Raw genomic sequence first — 22,538 nt, 5'->3', positions numbered from 1 at the left:
CAATTGCCGAAACACAACGGGAAGGTGGAGAGGAGGAATTCAAGAAAAGCTAATAAAAAAGCACTTATAAGAGGAAACAAAGATGATATGAGAAATGCTTGAAGTGAAAAATAGATGCTTGGATGCAATGCATGCAAAAGAGAAAAAAGATGCCCACAAAAGAGGTCTGAAAGAACCGGAAAAGCCCTGGAGATGAAATGTTACATAAATATTGCTAGTCAGTTATAATCAACCATGGCAAAGCCATATGTTTTGTGGCTGAAAGGACCAACAAAGGCAAAAGGACCTCCTCAGCACTGGATAAAGGCAATGGGAGAAGAGAGTATTTATTAATTGGGGGATTGGAAGTGGGGGAGGGGTGGTATGTAGGACAGCCGAAGCCAAATACAAAGAAATAGTTTGGGGGGGTGCATGGGAATGTTGAGAAAGTAAACGATAGATCAAAGGAACATCATCTTTGTGAAGGAGTTATGCTGGTGTTAAACAAGAACCAATGATACTTAACAAGTACAGCATAATTCAATCACACACACACACACACACACACACACACACACACACACAAATGAGAACATACCAGAGTCTAAAAGGTAAGCGGTACCCTCAGTGACAGGTACAGGAACCTGCATGGAATTGTATCAGTCTTGCCAGGTTCATTTGTTAAACCCCCTCAGTATTCTGGCTGCTGCTGAATTAACCCAGGTGCCTATCCTTGTGCCAGGCACCCATCCAACCTTCTGGAAGGGAGAATCCATAAATTGGTTGTAACAGTCAACTCAGCATTACTCAGACTCACCGGGGTAACAAAGTCTCAGTGAGAAATTACCCAAATCGGGTTGGTCTTGAGCATGCCTAGGGGAGACACTCTAGATTATGAATCAGTGTAGGAAGAGACAGCCCGGTTGTGGGCAGCGCCATCCTCTGGGCAGGGGTTCTTGATCGGTCTGAGAGGAGAAAGCTAGTTATAAGTAAGCAAGGGTTTGTGTGTTTATCCTTCCTCTGCTCTCAACTCTGTAATGATGTTCCTAGTCCCTGCCTTGACTTCCCCCATCAGGGTGGATGGTAGCCTAGAACTGTGAGTTAGAATGAACCTTTCTCCCGTGAGTTACTTTTTGTCAGGGTATTTTTATCATAACAAAAAAAAGAAAAAACAAAATTATGAAAGTTACCATTCTCACTCTTGGGCTCTCAAAGGGACTCAAGGACGGTCAACCCCTCTGCTCAGGGATCTTTGGCCTTATGTCTTCTCTTCTCTGGGGTGGGGCCTTCTGACATCAGGCAATGTATTTCCAGGGTCAAATGTACCTCAAATCATATTCTTCACTGTTCATCTGTCTAACATGAACTTGGACTTCCCAGATGCCGGCATCCCAGCAATATGACAGTGAGGAGAGATGGGAAGAGACAGCGTGTGGTTGAAGGTCTCCCGTCTCTTGTGAAAGCCCATGGGTGAACAACTCATATCTCCTTGTGAAAGCCAATGGGTGAACATCTCCTGTCTCTTGTCAAAGCCCATGGGTGAAGATTTCCTGTCTCTTGTCAAAGCCCATGGGTGAGCATCTCCTGTCTCATGTGAAAGCCCATGGGTGAAGATCTCCTGTCTCTTGTCAAAGCCCATGGGTGAAGATCTCCTGTCTCCTTGTGAAAATTGCTCTCTTCTGCTGTTTATCTGCAGCCCAGACACAGGGCAGGGATTTTTCACTCTTTGTGACTGCATGTTTGTCCTTGTCAATTTACATTCATAGAAAGGCAATCCCCTGATTTTTAACACACACACACACACACACACACACACACACACACACACACACACACACACACACACACATGAATATACTGAAAAACACAAGGCACTAGATCACCAGGAGGCTCTGGGAACCCCTTGCTTTCTCTTCACTCAATGGTAGAGAGCATGGGTCTGCTACTTAAAAATTAATAATTCAATTAATAATTCTGGCTGTCTTCTCAGCAACACAACTGAAGTCAGAGGAAAAAAAAATCTGGCTTCGGCTCTTTGAACCCAGTATCTTCAGATTAGGATTTCTGACTTTTTACTTTGTGTTTTAAGTAACACAGCAGGGCCCCTCCAAAGGAGGGCCTCTCCTGAAATAAGTCAAGAAATATGAAACACTCAAAGTGGGCATGTCTTCTGCCGTCAAAGCCACTGATCAGGCCCGGGGGTCTGGCTCGACAGGTACGGTGCTTGATGCCCAAGCGTAAGGGACCAGAGTTCAGACTCCCAGGAGGCATGCAATAAAGGCCAGGTGGGCACGGGAGCCCGCTTGCAATCCCAGCACACAGGAAGTGCAGCTAGAGAACCCTAGAGCAAACACGCTGACTAAGTTAGCCGAAGCAGAGAGCGCTGGGCTCAAGCGGGAGACCGTGTTTCAGTACATAAGGCTGAGATCAACTGGGGAAGACATCAAATGCCAACGTCAGACCTCCACGTGTACCCACGCATGTGAACATGCCTACAAGCATGCACACCAATACACATGCACAGGGGAAAAAAGTAATCGGTGGGTGCAGATCCTGGGGGAAACACCATGTCCCATACCACAAAGGGACATGCTGCCTAACATAGACTGGAGCCCTAAGCTCTTTGCTCTAAGCTCTAACTGGTATGTCCCTTGCATCCTTGTAAGGCTCAGCTCTTGCGTGCTTGAAGAGGAGGGAGGGTTGTTGACTCTGGGACTTCCTGTCGGTGCTAAATGAACAATGTAAGCTTACAGAAGTTCATTTTTTAAAATATCGAAAAGTGAACCATTGAAACCTTAGCCTGTACTGTTCATACTCCGGGCTTTCTGACTTTGCTTTAGGCCGAGGAAATGCGTGTTTGTGTACCAGCTCTAGAAGGCTCTCTCACTTGCTCCCAGTCTGGCCTCTCTCCTGGGCTCTGTGCTGTCAGGTGTGGAACCCGGGGTGGTCCCAGGAGCGGCAGAGACATTCTCATCAGACATCTGGCCTAGGGATACTTGAAGGACCTCAGCTCACGAAATTATGAAGGTCAGAGAGGTAGGTACCTGATGCGGCTGTCTGCCTACTGCTGATGCCTGGTGTCTGGGCTAGCCTGGGAGATTCCCACACGCTGGCATGCAGCGCACTCCGTTGCATCGTGGACTTTCCCATGCACCCATGCCCAGCGACCTGGAGGCGCTTTGATTCTTCCCCGGGTCTCCCTTCTGAGCAGAACGCAGCCTGTGGCACTCAGCATGGCATCCGTACTCGGAGCTTCTTGGACCATCTCAAACCTGCCCGTTAGCCTTTCTTGGGCATCAGCCGCCCATCGTAGCGTTCACTGCTTCCTTGAGGTCGTCCCCCAGCTGGGGCAGAGATCCACTCACTGTCTATCCGTGGTCTCTTCTTGCCTTGGGTCCTTGCCCCGACTTCCCTTAGTGTGTGACCTAAGTTGCCTTTGGTCGTGGCCTTTGTCTCAGCAATAGGAACCCTGGAGACAGGTGCCAGGAACGCAGCCCTTCTGTGACGAGGGGTTCTCCTTCCGAGCGCACGCGCGTGACCTGGCTGCCCTACGGAGAGCCTGTGTCCACTTGTGCGGAAGACACATGCGAATGTATTCAGAGTTGAGCCAGGAAGTGGCTGTCTCCTCACGGTGAGGTAGGGAAGATTCAAACCTGGGAATTCTGGGGATCCATGTTCTGTTTACAGCCCTTTCTGTTCCCTTATTCCTGAGGATGCGGTAGCCACCTTCAAGCCCCAAAGAGTTTGTGCTAAGCTTGGTAAGGCTATCTTTTCTTTTCTTTCTTTTCTTTTCTTTTCTTTTTTAAATGGAGCAAGGTTGCGACACAGTTGAAATAAGACGTGGTGGGAATTAATTTGGTGATGATTTGGCAGACGGCATGGGAAGCAGGAAGAGGCTCGGTTAATTTTCTGCTGCTGCGAGAAAGCACCATGAGCACGGGAACATGCAGAAGAAAGGGTTTTTCTGTTTTGGTTTGGTTTGATTTTTGATTAAGGTGGTTTTCTTTTTCTTTTTCTTTTTCTTTGGATTACACTTTCAGAGGGTGAGTCCGCGATGGACGGCGAAGCAGCCGTTTTTCCCATCTGGAGCAGCAGCTCAGAGCTCACATCTCCAGCTCCAAAGAGGAAGCTGAGAGGACACCGGAAACGGCACATGGGCTCTTGAACTCTCAGAGACCATCCCCGGGTAGCATGCATTCTCCAGCAAGACTGTCCCTCCCACCTCTCACCGAACATCCACCAGCTGGGGACCAAGGATTCAGATACCTGAGGCTTATGGGGGACATCTCAGGCAAGCCACCACAGAAGGGACAGGAAGGGTCTCCGTGGATATCTCAGTGAGAACCTGACAGGAAAGTCTCCTCGGACTCGGGCTTAGGAGGTTTTGGAGAAAGAGTTGAAGGCTTCTGTGAGGAGGCAGGGACTGGTCCCTGAGCGGATTATTGCCCGGGAGACGGGAAGAGCAATGCAAGATTGAAGCTCTCACTGGTGAAGACGAAGCCACCATTCTTGTTTCCCGGAATAGGGGGCGCTTACTTTTGTGGCTTCGATAGCATCCTTGTTTGGTCCTGATATACCCCAGATGGTTTCAGATGCAACCGGTGTCCCATGGAGTGGTCTGTGTTCGGGAGAACCATCTCATGGCCATGACATGCACGACAGCCCAGCTAGAGCATCCTGGGAGCGCATCGGGTACCACCAAACTTACTCCCTGCTGACTGCATCCCCCTTCTCTTTGATAGTACGGGCACTGCTGGATGCTGTCCGCTCTGCTCCGCAACTAGCAACGTGTGGCTGCTACTCTCAATAAGTGCGTTCTTGTTGTGGTGGCATCATCTGTCTCTCTGTCTGTCTGTCTGAGGGCCTGGTGCGTGCTGAGGACATAACGGTGATCTAAAGAAATGTAGACCTTTAAATTAGAGACAGGGAAGCCAGGAGACGAAAAGAAAAGGCACTTATTTTCAGAGCTCTAAAGTTTTCATTACCAAATGTGAAAGCCAGTGTGAGAGAAGAAGCCGCAGGATTCTGGGAAGGTATGGCCTCAGAGCTCCTAGCGTTGCATCTGAACAGAAGCTCAAAGTGACAGGGGTGGCCACGCAAAAGTGGGACCAGATGGGTAAGGCATTCTGAGTAGATCGAACATGAGGCAGAGAGACTTTGGAGAAACAATAATTAAAAAAAAAGACTAGTATGTTTAGCTCCCTGGTCATCTCACAGCTATTTCCACCTCTTCCATAAACGGAACAATATTCTCTCCCACCCCGAGCATTTCGAGCGGGGTTTAGATGCACAGGTTGTTGAAATCATCTGGCTTTAGCTGAAGACAGCTGCTGTTATCTCTGTAAATGAGAATGTGTCTGTCCTCTCGATGGTCTTACACCCAGGAACTCATGGATGCCTTAACGCTCCCGCTGGAACCAAGGACCGAGTGTCATCACAGACTTATCCTCATTCCCTGTTTTCTTCTCTCCTTAAATCTTACCCCTGACTGGCAAAGAGCACGTGTGCCAGCACGAAGATCTGAGCTGGATCCTCAGAGCACACTAAAGCGAAACAAACAAGCAGGAAGCAAAACGGCCAGTGTGGTGGCCGTGCCAGTAACCCAGTGTTGGGAGGCAGAAAGACAGGTACGTAGGCTCACTGGCAAGTCGGCCTCGCTGAAACAGTTCCAGGCCAATGAGAGACTCTCTCTAAAAGTGAAACCAAGCAAAACAGCAGAAACGAAGGTGGGCAGAGGAGACACACTGGACAGGGACCTCTGGCATGCTCGCACACATTCACACATATGACGCATACACACTCACATGCAGACTCCTTCACAAACATATTCATGAACACACCTATAAGCTCACACTCATACATACAAACACAGTCACGTAGATGCACCTACATTTACACTAACACACATGCTAACACACTCATATCCATACATACACACGCACCACTCACACATACAATATACATATTCGCACAAACACTCATACACATTTACGCATTCACACACACACACTCTGATGCACTCACATGCATTCACGGTCACACACACACCCATGCAAACTCACATACGCTTGCACACAACACTCACACACACAAATAGTGTACAGACACTTTGATACACTCACATGCATTCACGGTCACACACACACTCATGCAAACTCACATACGCTTGCACACAACACTCACACACACAAATAGTGTACAGACACTCTGATACACTCACATGCATTCACGGTCACACACACACACATACTCATGCAAACTCACATACGCTTGCACATATACACAGGTAATAACACACACATACACACTCATGGTCTTACTCTGGTTGTGGATCCTGTCGTACTCCTGTTCACAAACTATCCAGCATCCTGCCCTTAGCAGGCTTCACTGGTTTAACCTTTCTTGATTTGCGTGCCCCCGAATCCACAGCACTGTACTAGGAACCCTAAAACAGCAGTTCTTCGCAAAACTCAGTGTCACCATCCTAAAAAAGAAACGAAAAGAAATGCTTTTGACCACGTCATCAAATGTCTCAATGCGAATTTCTCCTCCGTCATCCAACACCTCTTTAATTTTACTTCAGAGTCTAAGAAACAAGGCTGATTCGTGTTTTTTAAATTTTTTTATTTATAAGAAAGTCGAAGATTACAAGACCACATTCCTGTTTCTTTTTTTTTTACAATCAAATGGTTTAATTGTAACCCCATTTCTAACTGACATCTTCACGGGGGTGTCGGGGTAGGGGCTAAAGAGGAGGAGGAGGAGAAGCCTGCTTTTATCTTTGCAGGGAAGCCCCTTGCAGGGCTGGCATAGGCACGGTTTACCCAGCTTAACCTCGAGTTTCCTCATCTGTGAAATGGGGATAATAATACATACCTCCCTCCCCGGGTGTTGTGAGTATTAATTAGTGTTTGTCAAGGGCTCTGAGATCTTCAGATGAAAGGCCCGAGGAAATGCGGGATAAAGTATGATTATGTGCAACCTCCTGCCTCCCACTTTCGCCCAGCCGAGATTCCCAATTACAGCCGGCTCAGTGCCGGTGACGCTGCACGAAGACAGGACAAGGCAAGTTTTATTGGTCCGTGTGGACACACCTACCCAAGGGAATTAGTTTTGTGAAAACGGTCATTATGCCAAGGACTTTTATTCCAGGCAGTTGTAGCTGTTAATGGTTAATAGTTAAATACACGGAGTCTTTGGGAAGGCTGGTTTCACATTTCAATGGGGAAGGCAAGGCAAGGCCTTGTGCTTACATCCAGGGAGCTTAGACGGGCGGCCTGGGAGAACTTACAGCCCATAAAATGAAATTATATTACATGGAAGGCCGCCTTCAGTTTCTGAGAAACCAGCCGGAGAGAGAAGGCAATGCTGCCTGCGTAATTAGGAAAGGAAGGGGCCACTCCTACCTATAATTTTCTGGATTCCAATTTCAAAGGATTTGTAACTTGCAAAAAATTAATTCTCTCATTAGAGCTGCATTTCATACCTGGCAGCCAATTAAGCCAAATTGATGGCATTAAAAAAATCCCTCTTTTGTGGATCTCTATTGATGACCCAGGACTAGAGAATTAGCAAGCTGCTTGTTCATCTCTGAAAGTGGCCATGGCTCTTACTGGCTAAAAGCCTAGTAAAACAGCAGACGGTCTTTTGGAAATTGAATAATTAAGTCATTCTGTCCTGGGTTTGTTTGGTGTTTGATCTGTTATCAGACTAAATATTTTACTGGTTCAAAGTCACTGTTTTTTTTTCTAGAAGCGGAAGTTAGTTCCCAAAGCACTATGAGTTGTTCACACTTTGCAGAGCTCATGTAAGACTCAGGGGACACAGTCATACTTCCCAATTGCAAAACTCTTTCTAAAATACAAACTAAAAGTCCATTTGGAGACTGTTCACTCCACCATGGAAGAATTGTGTTGTTCTCTTGTGGTCTTTATTTATTTTAAAAGAACAGGAAAAGATGGACTAATGAAATCCTGTCCCTTCTATGCAGGTGGCAATGAACTACTCTTTTTTTTCTAGTTGAGAAGGCCACGTATCTTCACGGGATGGACTTCTGTCACGGCTACAGAGACTGTGTGACCTAGTTTGGACTCGCTGGTGACTTAGAGGGCAGTTAAAGACTACCATTGTAGGGCTTGTGAGGCAAATTCGTTGCATAAACAGGAGGCATGCCTCGCTTTGCTTAAGAGCGAGGGCTGAGTTTGTCCAGGGCCTGAGCAAGCAGCCTGTGGCATTGTTGGCATCCACAGTACATGCCAGGTACAAATGATTCTTATCTACTATTAACACATAGCCCATTATCCTACTGTAATTTTGATATGTTTGCTTACTAAAGCATGGGTGCACTCTCTCTCTCTCTCTCTCTCTCTCTCTCTCTCTCACACATTTTTATTTCTTTTTTAAATTTTCTCTTTATTCTTTGTGTCTTTTACATCACACCTCCCAATCCCACCCATCTCCCCCCCCAAAAAAAGAAATAAAATTTAGGAGAAAAAAAGGAGAAAAATCTCACCATGGCTTTAAGCTGCAATGTGACACAGTGAATCACACAGTCTATACATGTTTACATGCAGGAAATATTCATTAGTATGGTTCCAGCCCCCTCACCCCCACCCCACCCCACCCCTGTCTCTTCTACACCATTGCCGTGGGACCCTCACCGGGATTCTTCCTGGACACCTGTTGCCGCCCTGTGTCATGGAGAACCCTGAAGCCCTGGGTCTGCAGGACCCAACCCCCACCCCTCCCACCCACTTCACCCCCACCCCCTCTCCTCCCCCACCCTTATGCTCCAGCAGATCGCAGATGGGTTGGATGCTGGGGTGGGCCAACTGTAGGAACTCCCGGCATTATCCTAACCCCGCCCCCTGACAACCCGCAGGGGACACGCCCGTCATCACCATGTCGCTCATCACGGGACTCCGTGCGCATGTGCGACTCCCCCTTTATAAGCTCTGCGGCCACCGCCCCTCTCTATCTCTCTCTGTCTCTCTGTTGTATATTAGCTCTCTCTCCCTCTCTCAGCTGCGCACAGGTTGTTTCCCTCCCCCCCCCTCCTTTCCTGTCTACTAATAAACTCGTTGACTTGAAAGACCCCAAGAGGGATACTTTCACGGAAGGGAGACCCGAACCCAAGGAACAACGAGACCACGAGCTTGGATGCAACAGCAAGAGGCTTTATTGATAATACACAGGTACCCAGGGCATCTCAGTCTCGGGAACTGAGAGCCCCGAGCTGGGGACTCAGGGGTTCTTTTATAGCAAAAAGCGCAGTACAGAAGCGAGAAACCTAGTAACAGGACCCTGATTGGGCAATTTAAATGAGGCTGGGGCTCAGAACGAGGGCAATTGAGGTTTTGCTTGGAACTCAAGTCTCGGCCTTGGCCCTATCTGAGGAACAATAGGTCTCTGTGCTTGCCCAATCTTGCTGGGCTGGCCATCTGGTCGCAGCAGATACCCAGCAGCCTGTATCCTTGGGCAGAGCTCCCTTCTGATAGCAATGACTATTCAGCTGTGGGGGAAACGGAATTTTTCATAAGCCTCAGCTGCCTGTGTAGACTGGGCCCGGGTCTTTCAGACTCACGGTAAACTTAGACATTTTACACCACCCCCACCAGCATCACCCTGGTTCTGGGCCAGCTACACACCCTCTTATGAACAGAACCACAGGAGTTACTGAACCCGTGGGCCACCAAGCTAGACAACTATGTCAGCTTGACACCAACTGGAGTTGTTTGAGAAGAGGAAACCTCGACTGAAAAAAAAAAAGCCACATTGATAGGCCCGCGGGCAAGCATGAGGCGCATGCATTTTCTTGATTGGCGATTGATGTGGGAGAGCACAGCTCCCTTTTGGCAGTGGACCCCTGGACCCGTAGCCATGGATGGTCTAAGGAAGCAGGCTGCGCAAGCCGTGAAGAACAAGCCAGGAAGCAGCACCCTCCATGGACTCTGCTTCACTTCCTGCCCCCAGGTTCCTGCCTGACTTCCGGTCCTTGCCTTGACTTCCCTCCAGGATAGACTACAAGCTGAGAAGTGAAACAAACCTTTTCCTGTCCAACTTGCTTTGCTCTTGGTGTTTAATCACAGCAACAGAAACCCGCAGAAACAGCTGACCTGAACAAGGGGGAGCTTCCTGGACCCCAGATTCACGGCTGTGTGGAAAGCATGGGACCGACCCAGACCCCTGAATGTGGGTGTCAGTGAGGAGGCCCAGGCAATCCACGGGGCCCTGGGCAGTATCCATCCCTGGGGTACAAACAGACCTTGACTGCCCATCCCACAATGAGGGATGCTCTCTCAGCCTGGACTCCTGTGGGAGGGCCTAGGCCCTGCCCTGGATGAAATGACAGACTCTGGAGATCCCCCATGGAGGGTCTTACCGTCCCTGGGGAAAGCAGTGGGGATTGGGTGGGGGGCTGGGGGGCCTGGTAGGGAGGGTAGGGGAGGAAGGGAGGGAGAGGGAGCCGGGACCGACACGTGAAACAAGTCTGCCTCTTTTTTTTCTCATTACGCATAATATTTATTTTATACAAGTAACTTCAAATGAAGTTTCTTATGCCTGGTACTAAGGTTAATGTTAGTCTCTGTTTTTGTTGTTGTTTGTTTGTTTCTCTTCCTTTTTTAAATTTAAGTTAGAAACAAGTTTGTTTCACATGTCAATCCCATCCCTCCCTACCAGGCTCCCCAGTCCCCCGACCAACCTGCAAATTTCAAGATTCCATTGCTTTTTTCCCCTGCTGAATAGTACTCCACTGACACACACACACACACACACACACATTTTTCTCAAATTTACAGGTTTGAGTAATCTGACGAGGCTTCCCCTGTGTTCACCTTCTTATTTTAAAAATAGTTAACCCTGAAAAGCATTTGTTCTATTGTTCGGCAACGCTACGTCTCCCAGAATGCCTTTTTTCCAGTCAGGAATAGCCAGGAAGACAGAAAACTACACATAAAAATATTGTTGCTCGGTGTGGCACAGGGAGATAAATCTTATTTTGGGGAGTTTGGGGAATACAGAAAGGTAGAAGGGTCATGACAGATGACACATTATAAGCTGGTGAGGCGTCGTGAGGAGGGGATGGGAAGTCGGAAGGAAGGGAGGGTGTGTCAAAAACGGAGGGCCTGCTGGAATCTCTAGCGGGGTGAGGGCAGAGTGGGGAGGGGGCTCATGGTGGGTGGGTCCTGTTTGATCCCAGGTGCCGTTGGATGACTTTGAGTGCTAAGGTGTGGCTGAGAGCTAGGGGTTAACATAATTTCCACGTATCTGTTTTTCCTCGTCATCAGGGCCACCGAAGCACAGGAGCAAAAGCAAAGCCCTTTCCTTTCTTTCTTTGAAGGGAGTTAAAGCCTTTAAATATTAAAAACGGAGACTCAGAGCTGGGCATGATGGTCCACACCTTTAATCCCAGAACTAAGGAGGCAGATGCAGACAGATCTCTGTGAGACTGAGGCCAGACTGGTCTACACAGCAATTCCATGCCACCTGGGCCTTTGTCTCAGAAAAAAATCATAAAAACAGATATATTCTTGTTTCGGTTACACCTTTGCTAACAAAAACTTTGCCACTATGTACAGATTTTTTCTGGTCTGTATGAAAATGTGATAAAAATGAACACAAATTCTGTTTCCTTCCCTTTCTTAACTAAAGGAAGCATATAATGCTTATAAATATCTGTCTTGTTTTTTCCTTTATTATTTTAAGTTTTATGTCAGAAACTGTATACATGTATGGAAATACTGTGACGCTTCCATTCGTGTATATATCGCGCAATTCTCAAACCAGAGCAACTGTCATGTCTGTCACATTAAACTGTCATTGTTTCTTGACTTAATTGTACTGCCCCTAGCGTGCAACAGAGCACAGGCCTTCCCCTCTGGCTGTAAGACTGCTGGTACCGGCAACCATCTTCTCCCCAAGTTCCCCCCCCCTCTCCCCAGCCCCCCCTCTTCTCAGATTGAGGCAGCCTCAATTCTACCCTCAGCCTGGCTGAGATCAAAGATTGCAAATTCATGAGGGGATGAGAGCCTTGTATCTTACTTTTACTTTTTAGTCTGCCTAGGAAGGGGTACAGTTAGGGCTAGGGTTAAGGACAGGTGTGGGCTTCCTTTGTGTTGAGTTCCTCCCTGGTGCTGACTCTGTGTAATTAGAAACCACTGGCCTGTGAGAAGAACGGGAAGATTAAATTTAGAAGCCGTAGGAGAGGAAAGGAGGCCACACTACAGTGCCATTGACCATGGTAGTATGGACAGTGCTGCTGTAATTAGGATAAAACTCCCTAACAGTCAACACAAGTGTTTTCTATGGTTGGTCATTTGAAGATAGGATTGTAATTAGCCGGGAAGGAGGAGGAAGACACGAGGGCCTGTCAGCCGCATGGACAACAATGCAGGCAGGGACCAGATTGCCACCACCCTTCACACAGGTGACAGAGGGGGGCCCGAGCTTGGTTGTTAGGGTTCTACTCAGTTGCTGTCACAGGGGAAGCCAGGAAGACACTCCATAGTCGCCAGAGGCCTGTGAAGAAGTTGGTCAATGGGCCTGACAAGCCTCCTGGAAGACAGCCACCCTGAGGGGACAAGCCTCTGACCAACTGTTTCCAGGCTGCACCACTTCTCAGAGAGTTAGAGGGGTCAGGATCATGTCTCAGGGTGTCATAACATCTGAGGGTGGAGAAGGTCTCAGCACAAGAAGATGCATGGGCTGAGACAACTTTGGTTCTATCCCCAGGATCCGCAAAATGGAAGGAGAGAAGCGACTCCCATAAGTTGACCTCTGAACACCACACACTCACTGTGGCACACCACACACACACACACACACACACACACACACACACACACACACACACACACGCATACAGACACAGGTGTGTGCATACGTATGTCTGTATATATTTTATATATGTGTATAATAATAATTATAGCAATTTCTTAGTGAGTTGGACTTCATAGTTCCTATCACAGATTCTTTATTCAGTTAACTGAGGTATGAACTAGTAGCTTAAATATAGACAAAATATTTTTCCTTGGGCTCCAAAAATGTTCATATGGTATAGGGTTTCTCCGCAATTCAAGTGTGCTATCAAAAAGAGCCTAAAATCAATTGCTTAATCACAGATTCCATGAGGCTCTCAGGTAAATAGCTTAATTGCAGAGCATTTTGTTACATGCAACTGTAAGATTTTTGCATTATTTAATTTGTTTGCTGTTGCTCTTCAATAAAGTCTTTAATAATAGGACAAGGCTTGAGCTCTTGGAGATGCGTGCTCGATGTTCCTGAAGCAATAAAACACGCTCCTATTGACTCCTGGTCCACGTGTTCCTTTAAAAAGGAAATAACTCTAAGGAAAAGAAAGTCACTTAAAGCAACATTCTTATTGTGGAACAGATTACTCACACAAAAGGACAACCTGCAACACTGCAAGCAGAAGCACCAAAGGGTTCTGCGCGTGGAAGAAAAGGGTGAGAGCCATCGCTTTCGGCTGCTTAACGTTTGCGTCCTCTCCCTGCTGGCGTTCAGGTGTTCTCTGTTCTCTTCTGCAGACGCTCAACTTGGCTTCTTGAACCTTTGCTGGTATTCATCTTGGCCCTCAGCTTCCGTCCCTTTCCAAGAGAGAACTCTGTCAGGCTTAGGGACTTCTCTGAAACGGGTAGCTTTAGGGACTTCTCTTAACAGTTCAGACAATGGCTTTACCCCTACTCCGGGAGCTATCTGAGTGGAGGTGGGGAGAATTCTTCCACGTAGAAGAGCATGGCACTGGGTGCTATTAGACCTGTCTTGGGCAGGGCCCCAGCTGCTCAAGGCAACGGATGAAGGGGTCACCAGTGACCACAATGAGGGCACACGCTACCACGAACACTTTGACAGGAGTGAGCTGCCAGGCACAGCTTCACACTTCTGTGCAGAGTCGCGCTGTGAGCAGCGTTGGCATGGTACCCCAGGCCTTTACGTGCACCAGGGAAGCAGTTCCACTGAGCTGTGGCCCAGCCTTGAGGTTGGGAACGCTGATGGAATTTGCCTCAGAATCACAGGTCTGTTTTCTAACTAACGGGCAAACTGCCAAGTCCCCCTGCATCTCCCCCCCCACCAGTCTGGCTCAGTCGTGTGGTGGTGGGAAAGCCCTCACTTTAGACCTTTCACCTAAAATTTGGGAATTCATCGGAACAAAAGATTTTCAAGGTTTTCTCAAAATACCCTCAAAATACCCTGTGCGCCACAGTTGACTGGAGGGCTGGGTGAAATGTGTACCGTCTGACTTTACTTCTGGATTTCAGATCCAGCAAGTTCTCAGGTGAGGCCTGCCTAGGATCACACTTGAAGTCTAGGACGTTTGACCTTCCTGTAATTCTCTGGTTTTCAGTGTTTCAACTGAACTTTCCAATTGCATTCTGAGATTTCCCCTACTACCTTCTGAGGATGAATTCTCTTGTTGTCCCTCCGTCATGCCAGCAGAGCCCTTCCACGGAGGTCTCTTCCTCCCAGGAACGCGTGAAAGTCATCTTCACTGTGACTCACCAAGGCTTGGGTGGGAAGAGTCTCCCACGGGCTTTCACGCATACGCCCTTCTTCCCTGGCTGGTGGCATTGAGAGATATGTGGCAGCCACGTGCTGGAAGCAGGTTGCTACTAGTGGCATGCCCTTGACGGCTGCATCGGGTCTCTGGTCCCTTCTGTTTTCCATTCTTCCTATCTGCCAGGCCAGGAGTAACTTGTGTCACATGCTTCTACAGCCATGGGCACTCTGTCTCACCACAGAATCAGTGGGGCCAAGGGATATGACATAAGGTCTACGAAACCCTGAGACAAGATAAACCCCTCGTCCCTTAATTTTTCCATCAGGGTATTCTACCACAAAAAATATAAATACAGCACCTTGTTGGTTAACCATTATGTGGTTACTAAATTAACCAGGTCTGTTCTGCTAAAACGTTTAGAGTCTCTCTATCCTCTCCCTTCCTGGAAGATCTTTGTGAGTACGCTGGTTAGTTTTATGTCAGCTTAGCACACCTGGAGCCACCGGAGAGGAGGGAACCTCAATTGAGAAAATGTCTCCGTAAGGGAGGACCCAGCCCATGGTGGGTGGTACCATCCCTGGAGCTGGTGGTCCTTGGTTCTGTAAGAAAACAGACTGTGCAAGCCATGAGGAGCAAGCCAGTGAGCAGCTCCCTTCCATGGGCTCTGCATCAGGTCCTGCCCCAGGTTTCTGCCTGGGTTGAGTTCCTCTTTGGCTTTCCTCAATGGACTCTGAATCAGAATATGTAAGCCAAATGAACCCTTTTCTCCCCCCGCAAGTTGCTTCCATTATGATGATCACAAGCACTGACAACCCCAAATTAGACAGTAGGGGAGCAAGAGGAACATTTTCTTGGCACATGAAATTCAGTAGGATTGCTAATTAGGTCCAGTTTGTCAGACTATTGAGCTGTGTAATCTAGCAGGTTCTAAGAGTTCCGCTGTGAGAACATCCTATAGATGTGTCTTGATGTATTTTTGGAGGGCAGTGACTCTATAAACGATCCCTTCTGTGTGCTGCAGGTGAGACGATTAATGTTCCCTGGCTTCTTGTTTATCCCTCGGAATCATTTCCACGTACTCTGTGTCAGTTTCCCCCAGATCCAGTCATAAATTCCTTCATGTACCGTTGGGACCATCTTCTTGACAATGGGGAACGAAGGGCTGTTTTACCTCATTGCTCAAGGCACCTTCTGCCTGGCTTAATAAAGAGCCGAACGGCCAATAGCTAGCCAGGAGAGGAAAGGCAGCACCTCCAGGCACAGATAGGAACTCTGGGAACGAATTCGAGGTGGAAGATTTGTCGGGTAGACAAGGACAGTCTGATGTACAGCACCGAAAAGAGATGATAAGCCACATAGCAGAATACAGATTAATATGAACTGGTTACGTTTTAAGAGCTAGCTGGGAACAAGCCTAAGCTAAGACCAAGCTTTCATAATTAATAAGACATCTTCCACATCATTATTCAGGAGCTGGTGTTCCAAAGACCCATTGTATTTAGCTTCCAGCTGGAGGCACATATATCCAATCACAGGGCCCGAGGAAGCTGATAAAAATTCTGGGTCCAGAGCCAGACATGGCTTCCTAATCAGCTGCAGTCTCTCAGGCAGGCCTGGTGCTCTCAGAGGTGTATAGAGGCAAGGCGAGGCTCCTTTAAGAGTCCCCCTCTGTGCAGCTGAGCACTTGAGTGGGGCCTATGACAGGTAGAAATGCTTGCCACAGTGTGGGCCTAGCAAACTTCCTAGAGTTGGGGCCTGAGGTAGGCAGGACTCCAGGCTGGGACCCACAGGGGTGAGGCTTAGGTCTCAGAAGCCAGAGATGGGTGGAGCCTGCTGCCAACATCAAGGGCCCAGAAGAGCTGCAGGAGGAGCTTACAGTTGCACTGCCCTTTCCTGTCAGGTGGGTCATGGTGCCCGGCCTGGCCCTTTGTGGCTTGGCTCATGCATTCAGAGAAAACAGGTATTAGTTACCCAGGGAAGAGCATTTGCTTTTGTTTCCATCGGAGAAGAAAAGCTATGGGTACCATCAAGGTTGATTAAGATTAGATTAGAGCAGGAGAGACCTCCTGAAAATCATACAGACAGACATGAAGGAAGATGTTGGGGGAAGTCCTGTGCATTTGTCAATAAAGTACTGTTGAGCCTATAGGGAACCAAGATAGGAGGGACTAGGAGTCCAGGAGGATTCTGGGAAGGAGAAACACAAGAGAGTTCGAGATGTAACACCATGGGGTAGGATCCCGGAACTATTCTCCGGTAAGAGACATACTTAGATTAACAATTATGGGGTAATTACTTAAGTCAGAGCTAGCCAGTAAGAAACAAGCAAGGCCAACAGCTTCATAATTCATATAGCCTCCTGTGTGTTTATTTGGGACTGATACGGCTCTAGAACCAGGCTGGCGGGAAAGCGGCTCTGGAACCAGGCTGTCGGAACGGCTCCTTCTCAAGGAAAAAGCTTCTCTTAACATAATGGTGATCAGGAGTGGGATTGAATTTCCACGTACAATGACAAAAGCTTTAAAGGAATTTTAGAAACAGAAGAACAGAAAGAAGCACAGATTTTGGTAGCAGCATTTTTCTCAGGTGTGCTCTGTTTTGCTAGCCACAAGCCAAGATTCACGTGGCTCGCTTACTGGAGTCTTCCTGACTCGGCATAAAAAGAAAAAAGAAAAACAGCCAGCAAGGTTCTTTTAAGAGACTCTGCTAACGATTGAAAGGTGTGTATGTACAGCTGGAAGTGGCAGCTTTTGCTGGATGTCAGCACGGACTGAGGCGGTAAGCTGGAGTCATGCTTACGCCCGCCATCTTGAAAGCAGCAGTTTAAAACAGCCGCGGTTTTACAGATAAGACACGTGGCCAGAAAAACGTAAAGATTTACAGTAAGGTCAGACTTGGATGAACAAAACCTCTAAAGGTTTATGAAACGACTACAAAGTGGTAAATAAATAAAAAAGCCGGCGTTGTGGTGGCGCACGCCGGTAGGATTACTCCAGAGGCAGAGGCAGGCGGATTTCCAAAGAGAAATCCTGTCTCAGAAAAAAATAAAATAAATAAAGTAATAATAGATAAATAAATAAGCCACGTAAAGATGGAAAATACACAGAGAGTCTGGATACTGTACACTATTGTGTTTTTCAGTTTTTTGCTTGCTCAAGAAGGAACTGCTACTAAAGTACACTTGATTATAAATGCTGCTAAATTAATCCAACTTCTATCTTTGGAAAATGCCTTGACTTCAAAATTTAAGTATAAGGATATGTTACTTGGAAAAGGAGATTTTACTTATGTTTCTACAGAAAATGAAAAGCTGAGGATTCCTTCCAGGCTTTTGTGGTTTGACGAACCAAGACCCCCGGAAGCAGTGGACTAGGTGTTCCAACTATTGAGACAGCTAAGATGATGCAGCTTTACAGACCCCGAAAATACGGACTTATACAGGTTTCTGAGTTTTGTCATGATCCCCATGGTATGAACAGCGCCCCCTTCTAGCAGTGTTAAGAGAAGCTTTTTCCTTGAGAAGGAGCCATTCCGCCAGCCTGGTTCCAGAGCCGCTTTCCCGCCAGCCTGGTTCTAGAGCCGTATCAGTCCCAAATAAACACACAGGAGGCTATATGAATTATGAAGCTGTTGGCCTTGCTTGTTTCTTACTGGCTAGCTCTGACTTAAGTAATTACCCCTTAATTGTTAATCTAAGTATGTCTCTTACCAGAGAATAGTTCCGGGATCCTACCCCATGGTGTTACATCTCGAACTCTCTTGTGTTTCTCCTTCCCAGAATCCTCCTGGACTCCTAGTCCCTCCTATCTTGGTTCCCTATAGGCTCAACAGTACTTTATTGACAAATGCACAGGACTTCCCCCAACATCTCCTCTTTTCTGTTTAAACAAAAAGAAAGGTCTTAACTTTAACACCGTCAAATTATATATAACAGAACAGTTATCAAGTAAGAACATAGTTACAATATTTTAGCAAGATTTAAAGAAAATATCATCTATCTCATTCTTGTGAGTCCAAAGTCCTATATGTAGCTTATCTCTTATCATAACTAAGGAAAACTATAATTATAACTATCTGTCTTCAACTCCATCAAAGACCACAGAAGGATAATATATAAACACTAGGATTGACAGAGGTATCTTACTGCCTGGACAGTCACCCAAAGTTCCTCTGTAATGTTGGGGCATCCATCTTCAGCCCATAGGCCACTTCTCAGCAAAGCAGGAAATTTCAAACTGTCCATCTGCATTGGCAGTCTGTCAGTCATTTTTCTGTGTCCTGCAGAAAGTCTGGTAGACTCTTCCATGAAGCAGGAACCCTGTAAGACTGAGTTCAGCAGTCACTTTCCTATGGGTCCTGCATGTCCAGATTATATAACAACAGTCAAACAGTCTAGGCAAGAGCAGTTTCTTGCCCAAATGGCTAATCTTGCCATGTTGAAAGCAAACTCCATAACAAGTTTCTTCGATGCCCATCTTCCTCTCAGACATAATTGGTGCTGCCCGGAGCAGACATTTCTCATTGTCAAGAAAAACCCTAAACCATTTTAAATGCCATTTTCTGAAGGTCTTTGAGAGGTTTGAAGACTATCTATCTGTCTCAAATATATTTCTGTATATCTAGAAAACCTAACTTACCTAACTATAAATTCTATTATAAGTAACTATCTATAGTCTGTATTCAATTATGCATTACGTTTTAAAAGATCAGTATAAGCACAATACTTAATCAAGAGGAGAAATATACACATCATAAAATTGACCTTGAATTTGTAACAATAAATGAAAAACAATACCTATATCATAATTCCCTTTTTTACCATTAAAAAAGATTGGCTGTGATCACTAGCCAATTATAAACAATCCCATTTAAATGAAAACAAAGATTTATAAACAAGATGGGAATTAGGGCGTCGCTCATTCCAAACTGCTTCCTGCTGTGTTAAGAGAAGCTTTTTCTTTGCTAGCCGCTTTGGTTTATCACCCGCCAGTCGCCTGGGCTCTGCCACATTGTAGTCCCCAAATAAACACACAGGAGGCTATATTAATTATGAAGCTGTTGGCCTTGCTTGTTTCTTACTGGCTAGCTCTGACTTAAGTAATTACCCCATAATTGTTAATCTAAGTATGTCTCTTACCGGAGAATAGTTCCAGGCTTGCTACCCCCATGGCGTTACATGTTGACTCTCCTGTGTTTCTCCTTCCCAGAATCCTCCCGGACTCCTAGTCCCTCCTATCTTGGTTCCCTATAGGCTCAACAGTACTTTATTGACAAATGCACAGGACTTCCCCCAACAGGAAGAAAACAAGAAAAACCACAAGACAGACAACATATATGCTGACACCCCTACATGGGAACAGCTCTGAGACTGGCTGAATCTTGTCAGCTACAGAGTCCTCATGACAGTGTGGTCATGCAGTCCAAATGGACCGAAAAAGTTGACAGATGCCTTTTGCCTACTCAAACATAGAGCCAAGAACCATCTTTAGCTGATGGGTGCACACCATACACTCCATGCTTGTTACCTGTGAAGGTTTGGATGTTTTCAGAACAAATGGATCAGACGTCGAAGAAGACAAGACAAATAGCCCAGGTGATTCAGCCTCACAGGATGCCTCCATTGCCATTTCTTCAAAACTCTCCATGCAGGACAACTTCAAATTGGTTAGCTAAGGTGACCCAGCCTCATAGACTACTGTAGCTAGGACATCAGTTAAGCCCTGTACTTTCTCATCACACAGAGACCGGACAACAAGTGATACAGCCAGCTCTCCTAGGGTTTGACCACTATCCCTGTTTTCTCAGGGTCCCCTAAAGATGCCAACACCCCCAGACAACAAGAAGTAATTTTGAGAACACCACGCCCACATTCCCAAGGGGTGGGGTTGGTGGTTTTTGATCATTCAGTGGGTAATGGATGTTAGTTTTCATTTGGAGGGCTGGTTATAAGTTGTTATTGGTCATGGTCAGGGAAGAAAATAAACAAAGGAAGTTAGATTAAAGGATTTCTTTTCCTTTTCTCTGTCCTTCCTTCTCTCCTAGCTAATGTTGGGATTGAAAAAAAGGGGATGTATGAATGATTGGATAAAAGGGTGGATTGATGAATCTACTTTAAACTAAAAACAACTGCTAGTCTCAAATATTTTCCATTTGTATAGATTTTTGTATATGGGTACAAATTTAAGGTTATTTTTGTTACAACATGCTGTTTTTATGTTTCTACTCTTAAGATATTGTACCTGTGCAACTCATTTAAAAATGTGAGGTAAAGCTATAGTCCTTGAAAACTATTATTATGAACTGCTTAGGATAATTAAGAAATACTGGTTAGTAGTTAGTCATGCATCAAACCTGTGGCCATGTTAGCTTTGTTTTCAAGGTTAAACAGAGATATATTTTATATAGATAGTTGGTCTTCAAAGGTCTTCAGAATACAACATTTAACATGCTTTAATAACATAGGACTTTTCATGACAGTAAGATATGTCTGTACCTGGCAGCATCAATCTGTTTCAAAAAAGATGATAGGCGTTGAAAAATCTCCATATGGCTTGCTTGATGGCAAAGCTAGCCACTGGGCAAGAAATTGCCCTTGCCCCAACTGCTGACAGGATGCTGTCCAAATTGGACAAGCAGGACATAAAAGTCGTAGACTCCTGAACTTTGCCAAGTCATGACAGGCCAGTCCTTCAAAATTCCTGCTTCACAGAAAAGTCTGTCAGATATTCTGGGCCTGTAGACCAAAGATGGATGCTCCAACATTGTAGAGGAGCCTTGGGTGACTGTCCAGGCAGCCAGCGGTCTCTGTCATTTCTGTAGTTTTGGAAGTTGCTTGCTCTACACTTTCTGTTTACCTAGGTAATATTTTTATCCTTTTGAGGTCTCTGATGGGGTTGAAGACCATTTAGTTATATTTTTACACTTACCAAATTTAGAGAAGAAACTCACAAAAGAGATGTGAAGTTTATAAAGGTTGAGAGACATGAAAGTTTAAGAAGTTTATGGAAGAAAATGTTTTAAGGCCTAAAAAGATATTTTTAGCTTGATAATACAAGCAAGTTATTACAGAAAATGATTTAGGTACCACACTTTGGACTCACCAAGGTAGGATAGATAATAATAAAGCACTTTCTCCAAATACAAATAGCCTGGACATTGTGTATGTAATTCTTACCTGGTAATTTTCTTATTGTAGATAGTTTATTGATGCTAGAGAAAGAGTCTTTTATTGGATTAAAAGGAGGAGATGTTGGGATAATCTTTTTGTATACTGTGTGAAAATGTGTTCCTGTTTTACCTCACCTGCCTAAGGCCCCTTGTGATTGTTTTAAAAAAGAGCAGAGCAGCTGGTAGCTAGGCGGACGTGTAAAGTTGGGACTTTCAGGGAGAGATAGGAAGTCTGAGAGAGTCACCAGCCAGACATGGGGGAAGTTGTCTATATGGTACTGAGGAGAGGCGATGAGCCATGAGGCAGGATGTAGATTAACATAAATAGGTCAATTCAAGTTTTAAGAGCTAGTTGGAAACAAGCCTAAGCTAAGTCTGAGCTTTCGTACTTAATAAGAGGTCTCGGGAAAGAGGAGGGGACCAGGCAGATTGAGTCATGGGAAGAACAGAGGAGAGCAAGAAAAGAGATACATTAATAGAGGGAGCCATTATAGGTTTAAAGAGAAATCTGGCACTAGGGAAATGTCCAGAGATCTACAAGGATGACCCCAACTAAGAATCTAAGCAACAGTGGAGAGGCTGCCTTAAATGCCCTTCTCTGATAATGAGATTGATGACTACCTTATATGCCATCCTAGAGCCTCCATCCAGTAACTGATGGAAGCAGAAGCAAACACCCACAGCTAAACACTAAGCTGAACTCCTGGAACCCAGTTTCAGAGAGGGAGGAGTAATGAGCAAAGGGGTCAAGACCAGGCTGGAGAAACCCACAGAAAAACCTGACCTGAACAAGGGGGAGCTCATGGACCCCAGCCAGACAGCTGGGAAACCAGCACTGGACCAAACCAGGGCCCCTGAAAGTGGGTGTCAGTTA

The sequence above is a fragment of the Mesocricetus auratus genome, unplaced genomic scaffold (genome assembly GCF_017639785.1).
Source record: "Mesocricetus auratus isolate SY011 unplaced genomic scaffold, BCM_Maur_2.0 Super-Scaffold_2245, whole genome shotgun sequence".
NCBI classification, from domain to species: Eukaryota; Metazoa; Chordata; class Mammalia; order Rodentia; family Cricetidae; genus Mesocricetus; species Mesocricetus auratus.
The sequence above is the reverse complement of the archived record's forward strand: the minus strand, read 5'-3'. Positions refer to the sequence as shown.